This window comes from Leptodactylus fuscus, chromosome 1, assembly GCF_031893055.1.
Source record: "Leptodactylus fuscus isolate aLepFus1 chromosome 1, aLepFus1.hap2, whole genome shotgun sequence".
NCBI lineage: Eukaryota > Metazoa > Chordata > Amphibia > Anura > Leptodactylidae > Leptodactylus > Leptodactylus fuscus.
In genome coordinates this window covers 58,109,307-58,129,702 of record NC_134265.1, presented here as the reverse complement: position 1 = coordinate 58,129,702, position 20,396 = coordinate 58,109,307, and the positions used below count along the sequence as shown (strand labels likewise).

Sequence of the window (20,396 nt, the reverse complement as noted above, 5' to 3'; positions counted from 1 at the left end):
TAACAGAAAATGTGCAATATGCATTAAACCAAAATTTGACCGGTGCAAAAGTATGGGCACCCTTATCATTTTATTGATTTGAATACTCCTAACTACTTTTTACTGACTTACTGAAGCACAAAATTGGTTTTGTAACCTCACTGAGCTTTGAACTTCATAGCCAGATCTATCCAATCATGAAAAAAGGTATTTATGGTGGCCAATTGCAAGTTGTTCCCCTATTTGAATCTCCTCTGAAGAGTGGCATCATGGGCTACTCAAAACAACTCTCAAATTATCTGAAAACAGATCATTCAACATAGTTGTTCAGGGGAAGGATACACAAAGTTGTCTCAGAGATTTAACCTGTCAGTTTCCACTGTGAGGAACATAGTAAGGAGATGGAAGATCACAGGGACAGTTCTTGTTAAGCCCAGAAGTGGCAGGCCAAGAAAAATATCAGAAAGGCAGAGAAGAAGAATGGTGAGAACAGTCAAGGACAATCCACAGACCATCTCCAAAGAGCTGCAGCATTATCTTGCTGCAGATGGTGTCACTGTGCATCGGTCAACAATAGAGCGCACTTTGCACAAGGAGAAGCTGTATGGGAGAGTGATGAGAAAGAAGCCGTTTCTGCAAGCACGCCACAAACAGAGTCGCCTGAGGTATGAAAAAGCACATTTGGACAAGGCAGCTTCATTTCGGAAGAAGGTCCTGTGGACTGATGAAACAAAGATTTAGTTGTTTGGTCATACAAAAAGGTGTTATGCATGGCATCCAAAAAAACAGCATTCCAAGAAAAACACTTGCTATCCACTGTAAAATTTGGTGGAGGTTCCATCATGCTTTGGGGCTGTGTGGCCAATGCCGGCACCGGGAATCTTGTTAAAGTTGAGGGTCGCATGGATTCCACTCAGTATCAGCAGATTCTTGAGAATAATGTTCAAGAATCAGTGACGAAGTTGAAGTTACGCCGGGGATGGATATTTCAGCAAGACAATGATCCAAAACACCGCTCCAAATCGACTCAGGCATTCATGCAGAGGAACAATTACAATGTTCTGGAATGGCCATCCCAATCCCCAGACCTGAATATCATTGAACATTTGTGGGATGATTTGAAGCGGGCTGTCCATGCTCGGCGACCATCAAACTTAACTGAACTTGAATTGTTTTGTAAAGAGGAATGGTCCAAAATACCTTCATCCAGGATCCAGGAACTGATTAAAAGCTACAGGAAGTGACTAGAGGCTGTTATCTTTGCAAAAGGAGGATCTACTAAATATTAAGGTCACTTATCTGTTGAGGTGCCCATACTTTTGCACCGGTCAAATTTTGGTTTAATGCATATTGCACATTTTCTGTTAGTACAATAAACCTCATTGCAATCCTGAAATATTACTGTGTCCATTAGTTATTAGAGATATCAAACTGAAATGGCCGCTGCAAACACCAAAATATTTAGAACTAAAAATGATTAAGATTAATAGGGGTGCCCAAACTTTTTCATAGGACTGTATATTCAGCAAATTGCTGCCATCGATGGTTTGCCTGTTCTGGCATTTCAGCAGCTCTCAAACTATCCTGCTGCTGAACTTGTTCCTAACACTGTGCCTGTGATTGTTCAGGCATCTCAGCAGCTTTCTGGGACACCATATAATGAATGTGTTGATTATCCGCCTGCTTCGGCATTTCGATAGCTGTCAAGCTGACCTGCCGCTGAACTCGTTCCTCGCGCTGTGCCCGTGATTGTTCCAGCATCTCAACAGCTCACTGGGACGCCATATAATGAGTGTGTTGTTGGCGTCGATGATCCCCCTCAGCTCTACTTGAGGAGAATTCTGTTGACTTCTGACTACGTTCATAGCTCTCGTTGTTTGTGACAAATTACATTTTATTTTTGCAGGCATGTTTAAAATTGGCAAACTGCCAATTTGGATTAAAGGTGTTTGCCCATGTCAGTTTGTCAGCACTGCCTGGAGCAGATAAGATCATATGCAAATGCATGTACACAAAGGACTGAAGGTTAGCTGAGTGTTTACACACTGAGATAACAGCTCTGGCTTTATCAGAAGCTGAGATAAGGCTTCTACAGGAGCAGTGTAATATAGTATGTGAACATAAATTTATAACAGTCGTGAAGCCATGTCATTTACTGGGATAAAAAGTAGCCTGTGTTTTGATTGAAGTTACAAACTATGTGCCGAATTTCATTAAATCCGTTCAGCCGTTTTTGAGTGATTGACTAACAAACATCCAAACACACAAACATCCCAACACACAAACTTTCATATTTATAATATTAGTAGGATACTATGGGAGCTGAGCTGCAGTACTGATCCCTAGCCACTACACATGGATCAGAGTCAACTCCTTCCAGTTCCATGTTGGGTATAATACAGGCATCAGAAGTGTACAGCTGATCCATATGAGGCTTCCTGCTGGACCTCCCACCAATCCTAAGGATAGGCCATAAATTGAAAATTCCTGTACAACCCATTTATTTTCTTATTAGGTTATATTTACAAGCTTTGAAGCTTTGTTTTACATGCTATGAATTAATTTATGCAAGACCCATTCAGATGAACTGGACTGTTGTATATCTCTAATGCCAACAGTACAAAACTACCACACAATTGATTAATAAAACATAATAAATTTTATTAATACCTACTAAAACAGTAGAATCACATGACATATATGAGAGACAATTACATAATACAATTCTATTGCTATAAGCAAGTGGGGGTAGACAAAACTACATGGTACCAACTAGCCGGTAATAGGTAGAAAACAGATGGCCAATAACAGTTACATGAAGTAGGAATGGTCCTGGATAAGAACAACAATATATAATAATGTATGGTGCAGGATGCACCTAACCATAAACAGCAGTGTGACAAAGCCAGGAACCCAGTATCTCCTAGGTGGTATAACAATACAGTGTTGCCATCTTACCTACCAACAAGAAAGGAAACGCCCGACGCGCATTTCACCTGCACATAGGCAGGCTTCGTCAGAACATATCTCTAATGCCAGTAGAACACGGCCGTGTGCTGGCCACTGAGATTGAATGGCAAAGCCAAGCACAACCAACACACAGATGTTATCCATGTGCCACCCGTGCACCGGTCGTGCTTCCACAGCCCCAGTCATTCAATGAATAGGAGCCACAGTATTCTGGTCGCAAAACCAGACAAGAATGTCACCTGTCCTGACTTTTCTGACCCCGACTGTCGGGCGTTGGCTGACAGAAATGACTGGGCCAGTGTGCAAGGGGCCTAATAAGGGATGGATTCTGCCTCAAATCATCTCCAAATTCTGTCTGCACCCCATGGTTTTCAATGGGAGACAGTAATGGTCACTATCTTTTCATTATGATGAAAAAAGAAGCATCCCACTCAATGTTACCAGGATTTCCGCAGCTGCACAATCTGCGTGGCAGGCCACATAACTGATCAGCATTATTGTATATTAGCTATACACCAAGGGGTTCATCAAGTATGGTTTTTGAGGAGGAATCGAAGGAAGACTGTCTCAAATTCTTCTGTCCCAAATCCAAATATAACATTGAAGAGGTTGTCCAGGATGAAAAGGTACATACACATCTTTCTGGTGCTTCCCTGCCTTGGTCCAATCCTACTGCTCTGGTGTCTTCTTTGCCGGACATTCTTGCTGGTCCATTCCCTTAGGCCGCAGATTGGCCTCAGCGATCATGTGACCACTTAGCCCAATCAGCGGCCTAAGGAAAAAACCCTGAGATGTCACAGGAAGAAAAGAAGACAATAGTGCGGCAGGTTCAGACCATGCTAGTCGACACCAGAGCATCGCGGATAGGCGAATATGTTTTATTTCCCACCTTCCCCGGCCTAATTAAATAACAAAATGTGATCCTAGACAGATGGAGGAGCAATCGATGCTCCACTATTGTGAGGTGGCCAAATGGTACATGATTTTGAATGCAATACCTCAGTTTTATCAGCAAAATTGTGCAACCGCTGGCCACTTCAGGTGGGCATCTAATGCTTCAGTTTAATCTACAAAATTGGACCACCATATGTAAGTTTGATTTTGGCCACAAAAGACTGCCATTCCGTCACTTCTGATCCTTAGTCTTGCTTCAGACTGCTATTAACAAGCCCTCATACTGGTGCCACAAATCCCATCCTGACAGCAGGTCTAATGACTCATGGATCCCAATAATTCTGAGAATTTTCAGGACAAGATTTGCGTCCATAATATGAAAATTAAATGCAGGCACATTATGAATATCTGAAGAAGGCCTTAGTTACAGTGACAAGAAGGTGTAAACCCTGAAAAATTGTAATAGTTTTCATATCTGTGGATAGTTTTCTACAATGTACCAACCAGGCTGGCAAAGTATGTAAGCCAATACATTTTGAATTGTCTAGAGTAAGAGCTCAGGACAGGAGACATACTGCCTAAACCAGGTACATTGTAATAAAATCTCATGCAATAGAAAAAAACCTTGATTTGCGCATTTTGATGTTTTTACTCCCTTGGGGGGTTTAAAAGAATAAACTGGAACACACCTTTAATAGAAATATCAGATTGTAGAATAAAAGAACCAGAAAAGTGGGGAAAGAAGCATTTTAGTACTATTGATTTATGCAAAGTTTTTATTTTAATTTAGTGACCTAGAAGTTTGAATCCAACCCCCGGAAGAAGACACGTGAAGAGCCCATTCCAGCAGAAGATGGAGGAGGCGCTGGAGATTTCTCTCACACAATTGGGGACGCCCCCAGTGTTGCGAGAGAACTCATTTAAATACCGGCAAAATCCGGGATTTCTACGGAACGGCAGTGCGGAGAAGACATCTAAAGGTAGGAGACGAATAGCCTTTCTTAAGGCTATTCCTATGGGTTAGCGAGAAAAAAAATGATTTTAATGGTAGAATCCCTTTAAGTAGTCACTAATGTAACAAACTTTGCATAAATGAAAAGTATAAGTTATTAGAAAAAGGCTTCTTTCTGCTCTTATCAGGCCATTTCCTTGTACCTCATCTTTGTTAAAGTGACTGAGATAACACATCCAGGAGATAAAGTGGGAAAGCCAGGCTTAGTCTGATGCTGGAGTTAACAGAAGCTTTCTGTCACTACCAATACACTTTATTCAGTAATGCTTTATATATGTCCTGCATGGTCATAGGGCTCTAAGTGAAACAATGTTATGGAGCAGATTCTCCTCTCTTTACTGTGTGCAGTATATGGCAGCTAGTGTCTACCTAGCCGCCCAGGAAAAAATACAAGTTCCACATACAGCCATGCAGAGGGAAAAACTGCTAACAATATAATGACCAAAAATAGTGTTACTTCTCGGTTACACACACATAACAGCTTATTCTGAAAGGCCAAACGAAATGACAGGTATGCTTTAAGTTCTTCATTAAACCTCTTACACTGTATATCTAGTTTCTAAGTCTTCATATCCTGGGTTAATATTCTGTTGGCTGTGTTGAGTTATGGTCTTATTTTACGCTATTCTCACTTTTCAATGACAGCTATGGAACAAATTACTACTATAAAATGAGCGATCACAGTTCTTATTCATATGAGAGTGTGATACAGGTCACAAAGGGCATAATAGTCACATACACATCAAGAAGTTAACTACCTTATATCAGGCAGTCAGAAACTGTCACACCGCAATACAAAGACAATTATCTTAACATGTCTTCAGCAGATCTCTTCAAATCCATAAGGCTACAAGTTTAAGCTTTTAAGGCAGAGAAAATCTTACAGGATTTTTAAAACATACCTTACATTGAGAAGCGCTCCGTGATCACTGGACGTAAGTAATGTTCGCTTATTCTCATTTAATTATATTATTTTGTTCTTTCTCTCTAATAATCACCTGATCCTGAATACACTGTTAGGCTCAGACACTACATTGCAGAAAAGCTCATTATTTTGTTGCAGGTTTTGCTGCATTTTTTTTTTTTTAGCCAAAGCCAGGAGTGGATTTAACAGAAGGGAAACATCTAAGAACTTCCATTATATTTTCTGTTGCTTTTCAACCCACTTACTGACTTTGGCTCAAAATGCAAACCAAAACCTGTAACATAGAATGTTGCATTTCCCCAAAGTGGGCCTTGGCCTTAAAGGGTTTTCCAGACAGAAAATCCTAATGATTTAATGTATCCTTAGGATAAGTCATCAATATCAGACCAGAGGCATTCTGACATCCGGTACCTCCACTGATCAGCTAGTCACAGCGACCACTGGAACATACACAGAAAACGGAGCTAGAAGCAACTGCCTTCATTCTCTGTGTGGTGGCCAAACCAAGGCAGTTCAGCTCCCATCCAAGTGAAATGCTCTCAAGTGCTTCCTAGGATAGGTCATCAATAGCTTTACCCTGGAAAACCCGCTTAAAGGAGCTATGCCACTAATGTCACTTAACCCCTAACCATAGGGGATAAGTGCCTAACATAATGAATAAGTACTTAATAAGTGTCCAATCATAGGAACCCCATCAGTCAGGAGAAGTGGGTCCACTTCCCATAAGTGTTCCAAGTAAGTAGATCAGTGATCTGCTTGTGTGGCTGTATTCACTTCTATGGGACTCATTGAAACTGCCTTCTCAGAAGACACATGCAAATAAATGGTATAGAACAGGGGTCCTCAAACTGCGGCCCGCCAAGCACTTCTGTCTGGCCCCGCCGACAATGCCAGCAGGCGTGCATTTATAATGAAGCTCCTGGGGAGCTCGGGCCAGGCCATGGAGCGCACTTCACTTTACCTATTGGAGGGCACCGCTCCCGATGTCTGTGCGACCTGCTCTGCCTCCGGCCCACTGTTTAAAAAGTTTGAGGACACCTGGTATAGAACATTCAAGAGAACTCTAAGGCCCCCATTCTCCTAACTCAGGGGTGCTCAAACTATGACCCGCGGGTCATATGCGACCTGCCAAGGACATTGGTCCAGCCCTCCGCATGTGGCCATCACTCACTGTACCGGATTCCCCGTTAGTGAGCTTTTGCTGCTTTCAGCTGTATGTGCACGTACAACTGAAAGCTGTCAGTGTCGGCAGCGGTGCGCGCTACCACGTCATACACTGCCTGCAGAGTGTGTGTGCTCTGAAAAGCATATAATACTGTGTGTGTGTGGGAGGGGGTTTACTGAGGAGCATATAATACTGTGTGTAGGGGGGAGGGGCATACTGAGAAGTATATATTACAATGTGAGGGATGTACTGAGGAGCATATAATACTGTATGTGTGTATGTGTGTGTGTACTGAGGAGCAGATAACACTGTGTGGGTGGGGGCAGACTGAGGAGCTTATAATACTGTGTGTGGGGAGACATACTGTGGAGCATATAATATTGTGGGGGGGGAGACCTGCTGTGGAGCGTATAATATTGTGGGGTGAGCCACTGTGGAGCATATATTCCTACATTTTTTTAAACTATATTTCGGCCCTCCAGTGGTCTAAGGGACAGTGAACTGGCCCCCTGTTTGAAAGGTTTGAGGATCCCTATCCTAACTGTTGGAGATACCAGTGGTCAGACCCATTGTCTATCATCTAAAGAGGCAATAAGTGTCATCGTATGACCATTTCAAAATAGCCTAATCAACCAAACCTCACCAACCTTGGGGCCACCTCACACTTTAAAGGGTACCTATCATTTTCATAGACTTCTGTCATGTCACATTAAAATTACATCTCATGACAAGACATGAGATCTGGAGGGCTGAACTGTCTGAAATTGGTTTGGCGAATAAAATCTCTAAAACCTAGCATAATACTGGATATATTTTGCAAATTGATTGACACCAGACACATTTCCCTTTTGCCACCTTCTGGCTGGTGAGTGCACACCAATAACTGACAAAAAAAATTCTACATGGCTTTAACAAATTGGACCATTGCTTAACCCTTAAGTACTATCATCTAGTCTATCATAATGATTTGTGTATGATAGTGGTATATAATAGATGGTAAATGATAGTGGTGTATCATGGTAAATATTACGGTTTTATTTGTACAGGACAACTGTGTGGGGGCCACTGGGGGGCATTATACAGTATAAGTGTCACTGTGGACTATTACACTTTGTGGTGGCCTGTGGGGAGCATTATACTGTGTGGGAGCCATTATATTGTTTAGAGGACAGTAAGAGGGCATGATGATGCTGAAAGATGAATTTTGAAATGTGCTGGGTGGGGGCAGTTGGGTGGACAGTATAAGATGGGGTAGCTTTGAGCGTGCCTTCATACATTGAAATTTTGATGCAGTTTTTGGTGAGGTTTTCTAATATTGCAAGTGAATCAAATTTATTCAACATGTTTCAGCTTGAAAAACTACATAAAAAATTATTTGTTAGGGCTATCCCAAGGAATTTTTTTTTCCAAGGGTGCCACTTACCTGAAAAGGATGGGAAATTCTGGTGATTCTGGTGTCTGAGCTGAAAAACCAGACAAAACCAGTAAAGGATTGGCGCTGTTTCTAGAAGAGAGGAACAAATTTTTTTCCATCTCATTAAAACCCTTTATGGTAGTATATCTGATAAGATGGCAAACGGCAGCATTAGGATAAGGCCACATACATTCGACCATGTACGTGTGCCGGGCCGTGATTGAACGGCGTATCTATAATAACTGTTTGCTGCCCGTGCTTCTGTGGCCCCAATTATTAAGGGCAGTGAGCACGGTCCACAAAACAGGCAAGAATATCTGGTCCTGAGTTTTGCTGACAGACCCATACACTGGACCGTGAAAATATATGGTCATGTGTATGGTACCAAAGAGATTAATGGGCTAGTGTGCTTGCTGTGAAAAACATGGCTAATACACTGCCTGTGCACATAGTTGTGTGCATGAGTCCTAATTATGTGGATTTTCCTGTCTGCGTAGAGTAAACGTCCCATTCCAGATGTTGGGAAACAGATGGGTCAGATGTCTTGGACATCAACTTACCCTATTCTTTGTACTCATAGGAGATAAACCAATACTAGTGGTGCCTGAGATCAGCTTATTCCTCCATTTCCCTTTTGAGAACCTATGCACACTTAACCTATCTGAGCACGCATCTGTAGGGGGACTGAAAGGCAGGGGCGGATCCAGGGCCGGGCGAGCCGGGCAACCGCCCGGGGCCCCGCGCTTAGCGGGGCCCCGCGGCGCGGCCGGGACCTAACAAAATGGTCCCGGTCGGCATGTCCCGACTCCAACTGAGCTCAGCGTTAAAGCAGGAGCTGAGCTCACAGCTCCTGCTTTAAACGCCTATGTATTTCAGCTCATCGGCGGTAGGACGCCGATGAGCTGAATGCATAGGCGTTTAAAGCCGGAGCTGTCACAGCTCAGCTCCTGCTTTAACGCTGAGCTCCGGGTCTCTGGCATTTGTAGCCGCGATGTGATGACGTCATCACATCGCGGCTACAATATGTGTATGAGGGAGAGAGCTGCGAGGGAACGAGGAATGGTGAGTGTGTGTGTGTGTGTGTGAGAGAGAACGTGAGAACGGCATGACACTGGGGCAGATGAAGGGGGAGAACGTCATGACACTGGGGCAGATGGAGGGGGGGAGAGAACAGCATGACACTGGGGCAGATGGAGGGGGGAGAATGGCATGACACTGGGGCAGATGAAGGGGGGAAGAACAGCATGACACTGGGGCAGATGGAGGGGGGAGAATGGCATGACACTGGGGCAGATGGAGGGGGGGACAGCATGACACTGGGGCAGATGGAGGGGGGAGAATGGCATGACACTGGGGCAGATGGAGGGAGGGGACAGCATGACACTGGGGCAGATGAAGGGGGGAGAATGGCATGACATTGGGGCAGATGGAGGGGGGAGAATGGCATGACACTGGGGCAGATGGAGGGGGGAGAATGGCATGGCACTGGGGCAGATGAAGGGGGGAAGAACAGCATGACACTGGGGCAGATGGAGGGGGGAGAATGGCATGACACTGGGGCAGATGGAGGGGGGAGAATGGCATGACACTGGAGCAGATGGAGGGGGGAGAATGGCATGACACTGGGGCAGATGAAGGGGGGAAGAACAGCATGACACTGGGGCAGATGGAGGGGGGAGAATGGCATGACACTGGGGCAGATGGAGGGGGGAGAATGGCATGACACTGGAGCAGATTTAACGCTGAGCTCCGGGCCTCTGGCATTTGTAGCCGCGATGTGATGACGTCATCACATCGCGGCTACAATATGTGTATGAGGGAGCGAGCTGCGAGGGAACGAGGAATGGTGAGTGTGTGAGAGAGAACGTGAGAACGGCATGACACTGGGGCAGATGAAGGGGGAGAACGGCATGACACTGGGGCAGATGAAGGGGGGGAGAGAACAGCATGACACTGGGGCAGATGGAGGGGGGAGAATGGCATGACACTGGGGCAGATGAAGGGGGGAAGAACAGCATGACACTGGGGCAGATGGAGGGGGGAGAATGGCATGACACTGGGGCAGATGGAGGGGGGGACAGCATGACACTGGGGCAGATGGAGGGGGGAGAATGGCATGACACTGGGGCAGATGGAGGGAGGGGACAGCATGACACTGGGGCAGATGAAGGGGGGAGAATGGCATGACATTGGGGCAGATGGAGGGGGGAGAATGGCATGACACTGGGGCAGATGGAGGGGGGAGAATGGCATGGCACTGGGGCAGATGAAGGGGGGAAGAACAGCATGACACTGGGGCAGATGGAGGGGGGAGAATGGCATGACACTGGGGCAGATGGAGGGGGGAGAATGGCATGACACTGGAGCAGATGGAGGGGGGAGAATGGCATGACACTGGGGCAGATGAAGGGGGGAAGAACAGCATGACACTGGGGCAGATGGAGGGGGGAGAATGGCATGACACTGGGGCAGATGGAGGGGGGAGAATGGCATGACACTGGAGCAGATTTAACGCTGAGCTCCGGGCCTCTGGCATTTGTAGCCGCGATGTGATGACGTCATCACATCGCGGCTACAATATGTGTATGAGGGAGCGAGCTGCGAGGGAACGAGGAATGGTGAGTGTGTGTGTGTGTGTGAGAGAGAACGTGAGAACGGCATGACACTGGGGCAGATGAAGGGGGAGAACGGCATGACACTGGGGCAGATGAAGGGGGGAGAGAACAGCATGACACTGGGGCAGATGGAGGGGGGAGAATGGCATGACACTGGAGCAGATGGAGGGGGGAGAATGGCATGACACTGGGGCAGATGAAGGGGGGAAGAACAGCATGACACTGGGGCAGATGGAGGGGGGAGAATGGCATGACACTGGGGCAGATAGAGGGAGAGAGAACAGCATGACACTGGGGCAGATGGAGGGGGGAGAATGGCATGACACTGGGGCAGATGAAGGGGGGAAGAACAGAATTACACTAGGGCAGATGAAGGGGGGAGAATGGCATGGCACTGGGGCAGATGAAGGGGGGAAGAACAGCATGACACTGGGGCAGATGGAGGGGGGAGAACGGCATGACACTGGGGCAGATGGAGGGGGGAGAACGGCATGACACTGGGGTAGATGGAGGGGGGAGAACGGCATGACACTGGGGCAGATGGAGGGGGGGAGAACAGCATGACACTGGGGCAGATGAAGGGGGGGAGAACAGCATGACACTGGGGCAGATGGAGGGGGAGAACGGCATGACACTGGGGCAGATGAAGGGGGGGAGAACAGCATGACACTGGGGCAGATGGAGGGGGAGAACGGCATGACACTAGGGCAGATGAAGGGGGGAGGGGGAATGGCATGACATTAGGGCAGATGAAGGGGGAGAATGGCATGACATTGGGGCAGAGACGGGGGGGAAATGAAACTGTGGGCAGATAAAGGGGGAGAATGGCATGAAACTGGGGACAGAGATAGAGGGGGGGGACATGAAACTAGGGGTAGATGAAGGGTGTATATGAAAATGGGAGGGAGATATAATTTACGGGTGACTGTAGGAGGATTATACTGTGTGGAATCACATGAAAATTGAATGAGAATGGGTGGAGTCAACATAAAAGTGGGCGTGGCCTAATTTGTTGCGGCGCGTGGCTCGCGACGCACGTTTTGTTCCCTCTTTCTAGTCTTCAACAGTTGGGAAGTACAGGTTAGAAGTGCGAGACCCCCAGTAAGTAGGGCCCCGCCAAAGTCAATTGCCCAGGGCCCCGCAAACCCTGGATCCGCCACTGCTGAAAGGGATAACGAAAAGGTCAGTCAATAAGGTATAAGGTAGAAGGCCACCTATCAAAAAGTAAATTATCAGCCCAAAAACCAATATAAGCAATAAAGAATATACATTAGCAGATAAAGTGTCTGTAGTACATCAAGTATACTATTAGAATGGCGCCAGGTTGGTGCACTACTATCCTGTGCCTGCAGTAATAACTACAACCACAGCCACCAGTACTGACGTCCCCCCTTACCGCCTGACACTGGGGTTGCACGCAGCCAGTATTCATTATTGTAAGCGGATTTTGACACCTGCCGTGCAGTTTACCTGCATATCAGACAGGCACATTTGCTTGGATTTATGACTGATATTCCCAGTGGTACATTCACAGTGTTGACAGCTGTAGGACTCGTGTGAACAAGCACTAAGGCTGTCACAAAACAGAATTTCCTTCAATGGTAACAGCAAGACTTTAATATCATTGGTCAAAGGCCTAAACCCAGAGGATAAGGAAAGATTAATGTGACATTTGCAATAGTTTCATGTTCTGTCGCTTTAACAAGGCCAATAACTATGATGGTAGAACGAGGAAAACCTGACACTAAAAGGAGCCGGTCACAAAACGGGATCAGTTAACAATAGCTAGCAATAATATTGAAGAAGACATAATGAACTTCAGTTAATCATCATTGTTTCCTGCTTTATGGGCTCACTCCAGCTTTCTGAATGCCATGACTTTGCAGTTCTGTGACGGATCTGCAGCCTCAGCATATACAGTACAGTGAATGCAGAACTCTGCTCCTTTGTCAAATAGCGTAATTCTGCCACCAAAGCAAAAGATGCAGCATCTTAATCCCGAAACGCGTCTCTCACCAATGTAAAACATGGCAGTAACATAGAACATGCGATTTTTGCCCCACTAATGAAATACACAAATTTATCTATAATTCCATAAAATATTCCAAGCACTAACAACCACAATATTGCCAAGATAGGTCAGATTTTTTTTTTTATTAATATGTAATATAATATAGCATTCCGATTGTGAATGCTACACTTTTGTTTTTGTTTATCTTTTTGTAGAAAACTTTAGTTTTTATTGTTAGGCTTTTACATTTTAGGCTTTTTTCATATATTTTTACGATCACCTCAGGGTTTTTAACACAAATAGCCTATAGTCAGACGGCCGTAGGTGAAAATGGATAAGGGGTCCCTGTTTACACAGATCCTAGATACAATGCAGGGTATAGAGAGATCCGTGAAAACGGACAAAAATAGAACATGACCTATATATTGACAGTCTGTTACAAAAGACTATCAAAATAGTCACAGAGAATGTGACGGCCGATAAAAAATGTGAATATGGGGTTAAAACGCATATTCTCATATGTATGGCAAACCTAGTTGCCATGGCATCCCATTAGCATGACATGGGAGTGCTAGTTTGGTGACAGAAAGAACACCGTTTCGATGCTGAGGTCAAATAGTGAGGCATATAAGGGGTTAAAAGAATAAAAAGTTATATTTATTATTATTAATAATAATAATAATAATTAATATAAAAAAATTGCAAAACTAAGAGTAGCTAATACATGCAGCTCTTGAGATGTAATGTAAACAGGGCCCTCAAACTCAGTCTAGTCAAGTATAAATGTGTTTGTTTTTTTATGTAGATTGTTTGCCCCATATAGGGGTCACAATGTACATATTTTTACCAGTATGTCTTTGTAGTATGGGAGGAAATCCACGCAAACACAGGGAGAACATACAAACTCCTTGCAGATGTTGTTCCTGGCGGGATTCGAACCCAGGACTCCAGTGCTGCAAGGTTGCAGTGCTAACCACTGAGCCACCATGTTGTCCCTATATGTGCTTGTTTGTCATGCGGTTAGAGCCCTTTCATATGGCCGCCTTCGGATGGACAAATACCGTACCTATGTTGACAATATTCCAGGGCTACCACAGTTCCTGTGAACTGAACTTCCAGGATCATATCTGATTTATGATGTTGTGAGCCTCAGAACTACCACAGCTCTGCTGTCCTGCATTCACACAATGAGTACAGTTTAGGAGCCACTGTCAAGACAGGAAATACAACTGACAGAAACCGTATTTCTCTGCCCAAATACAGACATGTGAACGGCCCTTATGAAGTCACAGCTATTAATAGAACTCTGTACCTTACATCACTTATACAAAACCATTCCATAACTCCAGTCTTGATCTGTTTTAGCAAAAAATAGAAAAAAATAGAAAAAAGCGCAGAGCACTCACCAAAAAACGGGTTCTTTAAAAGCAGAAGGCTTTATTTCATCTTTTTAAAAAACATCCAGTGCATAGGGATAGAGTAGATGGTATTACAAACGGATCAAGCGACGAACGTTTCGTGCATAAAACATTTGTCGCTTGATCCGTTTGTTATACCATCTACTCTATCCTTATGCACTGGATGTTTTTTTTAAAAAAATGCCTTGTGTTCCAGCCTACACAACCTTATATACTGTATATGACATCAGCACTGTAATGTTTCCACCTACTACTATCTAGTGGTTAGCAGGCTGTCAGGTGGCGCCAGAAAGTCACAGTGACTCACAAGACACGTCTCTTCTGTATTTGTGCTGTGCAATACACGTGGTGATGGCCATTTTTGTTCATCCGAAATGAATCCCCATTGATTTCGTTTAGTTAAAATCCAAACAATTTTGAATATTTGTGTCGAAGTTCATGAGGGAATCTGTGCAATCTCTAATCCTGATACATGTACCAGCTGACAGAGATAAGGATACTGAGCTTGTATATACTCATGGTTTTGGCTAATTTATTTGTGACAAACAACAGCAGCCTCATGCACTCAACCAACTGGGCAACCCAAGGCTCTTCCGAGGGGATTCCATTATTCTGTTCCACAGGTCCTATCCTTGTGAAAATGGATCGGGACGGAATCCCTCACAGAAATTAATGGTGCATGGAAGGAACGTGCATGATACTCAGATGTCATCCAAGTGTCTTCTGTTAAAATAATCAGACCCTACTTGTCCTGCACACTCGGCTGCATGTGACCTAAGGCTATGTTCAGTTCATTGCCTCAGCTACCGTTTTTCTTCTCTATTATATGAGCAGAACAAAAGAAATAAAAGAAGTTGGATATTTAAAGTGACAAAAACCTACAGAAACCAGGAGATCCCATTGATCGTAATGGGGCTCCTAGGCTTCAATTCCATTAACATTCCAGTGTCATTTTCATTTTGCTGTGCAAAAAAGTCCACTATACATGACTTTTTGTCCACAATTTTTAATGAATCCTGCGATAGAGACTCCTAATGGAGCCCAGACGCACATGTGATCTTGGCCTTTGACGCGCACTCCACCTATACCAAGCAATAGGATACTGTACACCCATCAATACTGTCAGGGTCTGGGGTTGCTAGGTGGGGTGGCATAGACACACAAGTCCAGTTTCTTTAGTCCAAAACAATAGTAGAGTTTATTTTCACTCAAAAAGGTAGTGCGGCAACAAAAGGAAACGATACAAAAATAAATCCCTGCCCGGCTAGGCTGTAACTAAACATAGAATAGGTTACCTCACCTAGAATAACAGAAATCAAAACCAAGTTGAATAATTCAGGACACAGCTCCAAAAATATGACCTCTCTTTTTGGCACTCCATCCAAGCTCTGCCCAAAGTCTGCTGTTGGAGCTGACTTTTTAAGCCTCCTTGATGAGCAGACTCTCTGCAGCTGAGTCGCTGCCGGAACATCTCCAAAGTGTGGACTGGAGGGGGGTGGAATGATAGATCCCACTACCAAACTACTTGTCATTCCTAAAAATCCAGCCCAATACGGAGCATTTACCAAAATACTCAGCAGACGAAAGTTGTCTGCTGAGAACAAACATTCCTTCTGGAGTTTTCTCATCTCACCCACCTGAGTAGTCTGGGTGATGATGGTGTACGCCCCCTCCATTACCTCACCAGCCATCGGCTTACAATACCAACAAATACTTTGTAACTACTACCAAAAACTATGGTACACATTTACTAATACTAATACAGTCCTATGAAAAAGTTTGGGCACCCCTATTAATCTTAATAATTTTTAGTTCTAAATATTTTGGTATTTGCAACAGCCATTTCAGTTTGATATATCTAATAACTGATGGACACAGTAATATTTCAGGATTGAAATGAGGTTTATTGTACTAACAGAAAATGTGCAATATGCATTAAACCAAAATTTGACCGGTGAAAAGTATGGGCACCTCAACAGAAAAGTGACATTAATATTTAGTAGATCCTCCTTTTGCAAAGATAACAGCCTCTAGTCGCTTCCTGTAGCTTTTAATCAGTTCCTGGATCCTGGATAAAGGTATTTTGGACAAACAATTCAAGTTCAGTTAAGTTAGATGGTCGCCGAGCATGGACAGCCCGCTTCAAATCATCCCACAGATGTTCAATGATATTCAGGTCTGGGGACTGGGATGGCCATTCCAGAACATTGTAATTGTTCCTCTGCATGAATGCCTGAGGATTTGGAGCGGTGTTTTGGATCATTGTCTTGCTGAAATATCCATCCCCGGCGTAACTTCAACTTCGTCACTGATTCTTGAACATTATTCTCAAGAATCTGCTGATACTGAGTGGAATCCATGCGACTCTCAACTTTAACAAGATTCCCGATGCCGGCATTGGCCACACAGCCCCAAAGCATGATGGAACCTCCACCAAATTTTACAGTGGGTAGCATGTGTTTTTCTTGGAATGCTGTTTCTTTTTGGACGCCATGCATAACGCCTTTTTTTATAACCAAACAACTCAATTTTTGTTTCCAAAATGAAGCTGCCTTGTCCAAATGTGCTTTTTCATACCTCAGGCAACTCTATTTGTGGCATACGTGCAGAAACGGCTTCTTTCTCATCACTCTCCCATACAGCTTCTATTTGTGCAAAGTGCGCTGTATAGTTGACCGATGCACAGTGACACCATCTGCAGCAAGATGATGCTGCAGCTCTTTGGAGGTGGTCTGTGGATTGTCCTTGACTGTTCTCACCATTCTTCTTCTCTGCCTTTCTGATATTTTTCTTGGCCTGCCACTTCTCGGCTTAACAAGAACTGTCCCTGTGGTCTTCCATTTCCTTACTATGTTCCTCACAGTGGAAACTGACAGGTTAAATCTCTGAGACAACGTTTTGTATCCTTCCCCTGAACAACTATGTTGAACAATCTTTGTTTTCAGATCATTTGAGAGCGGGCTGTCCATGTTCGGCGACCATCAAACTTAACTGAACTTGAATTGTTTTGTAGAAAGAAATGGTCCAAAATACCTTCATCCAGGATCCAGGAACTGATTAAAAGCTACAGGAAGCGACTAGAGGCTGTTATCTTTGCAAAAGGAGGATGTACTAAATATTAATGTCACTTTTCTGTTGAGGTGCCCATATTTTTGCACCGGTCAAATTTTGGTTTAATGCATATTGCGCATTTTCTGTTAGTACAATAAACCTCATTTCAATCCTGAAATATTACTGTGTCCATCAGTTATTAGATATATCAAACTGAAATGGCTGTTGCAAACACCAAAATATTTAGAACTAAAAATGATTAAGATTAATAGGGGTGCCCAAACTTTTTCATAGGACTGTATATAGAATAAAGTATATGCTTTGTGCAGGCAGTCACATGTTGCACCACATGTATTACTGTGGGTCACACTCTATGAAGGATTGGGTGGCTCTTGCATGAAATGATACAGGGTTTTTATACTGACTGCCAGATTGGAGTAGGGAAGAAGTTTTTTTCCCTGAAATGGGGCAATTGACATGGCCTCATGGGGTTTTTTTGCCTTCCCCTGGATCAACACTGCAGGGGATTGTAGTGTTTTAGGTTGGACTTGATGGACTGATGTCTTCATCCAACCTCATCAACTATGTAACGGCTTATGGGTCCTCATGCAAAAGCTCAGCTTGGGCCTCTTCCACAAGTTCTCCTTACAACTGTTAACCACATTCTATTTGTACATTTTAACAGCATTTAATTTCCCTTTGTTTCCCTATCTCGGTTCAGACCTACATGAACACTTGTTCACAACATGTCTGTACACACAAGCTTCCCATCAATGCTGCTACACAATAATTGTGCTCCCGTGTGTGTTACAGCCTCCCCCACTGAATCTGTTCTTGACTATACACTGACCAACTACAACATCTGGCATTAAAGGTTAATTTTCTCTTTTCTGACAGTGGATGGTGGTGTATCATAAATCTTCACCTGTCTCATTAAAAAACATCAGAGGGCAGTTATGATACATTTAAGTTGCACAGACTGCCAGTCATCAAGGAAAATTAGAGAGAACATCATAGAAATGTAATCATCCTTAGGATACATGCTTTCTGAATGTAGCTCATCCATGGTTCAACAGCACATGGATGACAACCGGGTGGCACCCGTGTCTCCACAACCCCTTTCACTTTTATCTGGGAGCAAAATGGACAGATATACGACATATTGCCATAGCAATGAATGGGTCAGTGTGAAAAACATGGCTAGCACACTTATAAAATACAAGGTTGTGTGCGTTATGTCTTAGGGGGCATTCACATGGAGGAAGTGCAGAAAAAAAAAGCTTCCCATTGACTTCAATGGGTCCTGTTTTCCACGCAGAAACCATTGAAATCAATGGGAAAAATGCAGTCAAAGGGAGGCTTTTTATTCTGCGCTGATTCGCCAACTTCCTCCATGTGAATACCGCCTTAATGTGGCTAGGATGACCTCTGGACCCTACAGGATTATGGGCCTGGTAAAGCTGTGACCACTGCAACCCCTATACTTACACCAGTGACACCTACTTTTGAACAGAGAATAAAAATTGTTGATTTTTGCATGCAGTCATGTTTTTGACACAAAAACATAACAAATTTGTCCGAGACAAAAATGGTGCAAAAAAGCAAGAAAATCAGCACACTAACTTTATTAAGTGTGGACAGGATAGTGCAGAATTCTACTCTCAGCTGATGATATAAGATCCATATATAATCCATATATAAATACAATACTGTAGATAGTGTGTAGAGTTGAATTGTCTTAGCCCATCTGTCAGCAACAAGTAGGCAGAACAGCGATGCTCTAAGTCAGGGGTAGGGAACCTTTGGCTCTCCAGCTGCTGTGAAACTACAACTCCCAACATGCTCCATTCACTTCCATGGGAGTTCCAAGAACAGCAGAGCAAGTATGCATGCTGGGAGTTGTAGTTTTGCAACAGCTGGAGAGCCGTACGTTCCCTACCCCTGCTCTAAGTCCTCATGCACACGGCGTCCTTGTGTTAGACATATTTTTCACGGCTAGCACACTGACTCATTCAATTCTGTGGCCCCATACACGCAACTGTGTATTTTCATGGTCTGGTGTATGGGGCCATGAGCAAAACTCAGGACAGGCCTTATTCCTTTCCGTATTACAGGCCATGCTCAATGGCCCCAATGAATGATGAAATCCAATGTGCCCTCCATGCTGTTCAATCACGGCCTGGCGACACGCTCACGGTCGTGGGTATGTCACCTAAGTGTTAACACAGTACTGCTGCAATATGTTTGTATTTGTATTGACTATTAGTTTGATTATATATATTATATATACAAATGTAGCAGAGCTAACCCGAACTGTTACATTCAGTTAATCTGCTGCAGCACAATATCTTATCCCAGGAGACAACAACAGAACGGAAAAGTCATTGGAAAAACATTTTTCAATGACTTTTCATTGGCTTTTGTTGTCTTCTGTGATAAGATTTTGCAACAGTTCAGGTTACATCTGTTTATACATCATACATTCAGCAATATCTACAATATGTACCTATATATTTTTGTGAATATACCAAAATATATGTGTTTCTAAAGGTATGTTCAGAGACTGACATCCGGCACGTTCCCTCTGCAGAAACACATAAACACAACTCACATGTCTTCCTGCTCTATCAGGCCTCTCCCAGCAGCCCTTGCTCCACGCTACCGTAATACACTGCATATAGCAGCCTGTTCACATTACCACAATGTTTAGACTATGAACTCTCATCCTCCATGAGCTGCATGAGTTAGCACGGAGAGCTCGCATGCACACCATTGTTTCGATGTAATTGAGAAATGTGCAGGTGAAATATTTTGTTTTCTCACAATATGTTTTTGTGGAAAATAAAACATCTGAATATAACCTTTCGGAGGAGCTGGAATACAAGACTGCGTATATGTGCTGTATATATTGCATTGTAATATATCAGTATGCCGGATGGTTC

General features: G+C 43.9%; 1 protein-coding gene across 3 annotated transcripts in view; it reads right to left on the bottom strand.

The window, feature by feature from the left end:
- ATG10 (autophagy related 10) overlaps positions 1–20,110 on the bottom strand; it is a 104,460-nt gene extending 84,350 nt beyond the window's left edge. For all 3 annotated transcript variants that reach the window (XM_075271350.1, XM_075271361.1, XM_075271342.1), the window contains exon 1: positions 20,066–20,110. The gene's annotated coding sequence lies outside the window, so the exon portion shown is untranslated. The remainder of the gene's footprint in view (positions 1–20,065) is intronic.
- Positions 20,111–20,396: the final 286 nt, after the last annotated feature.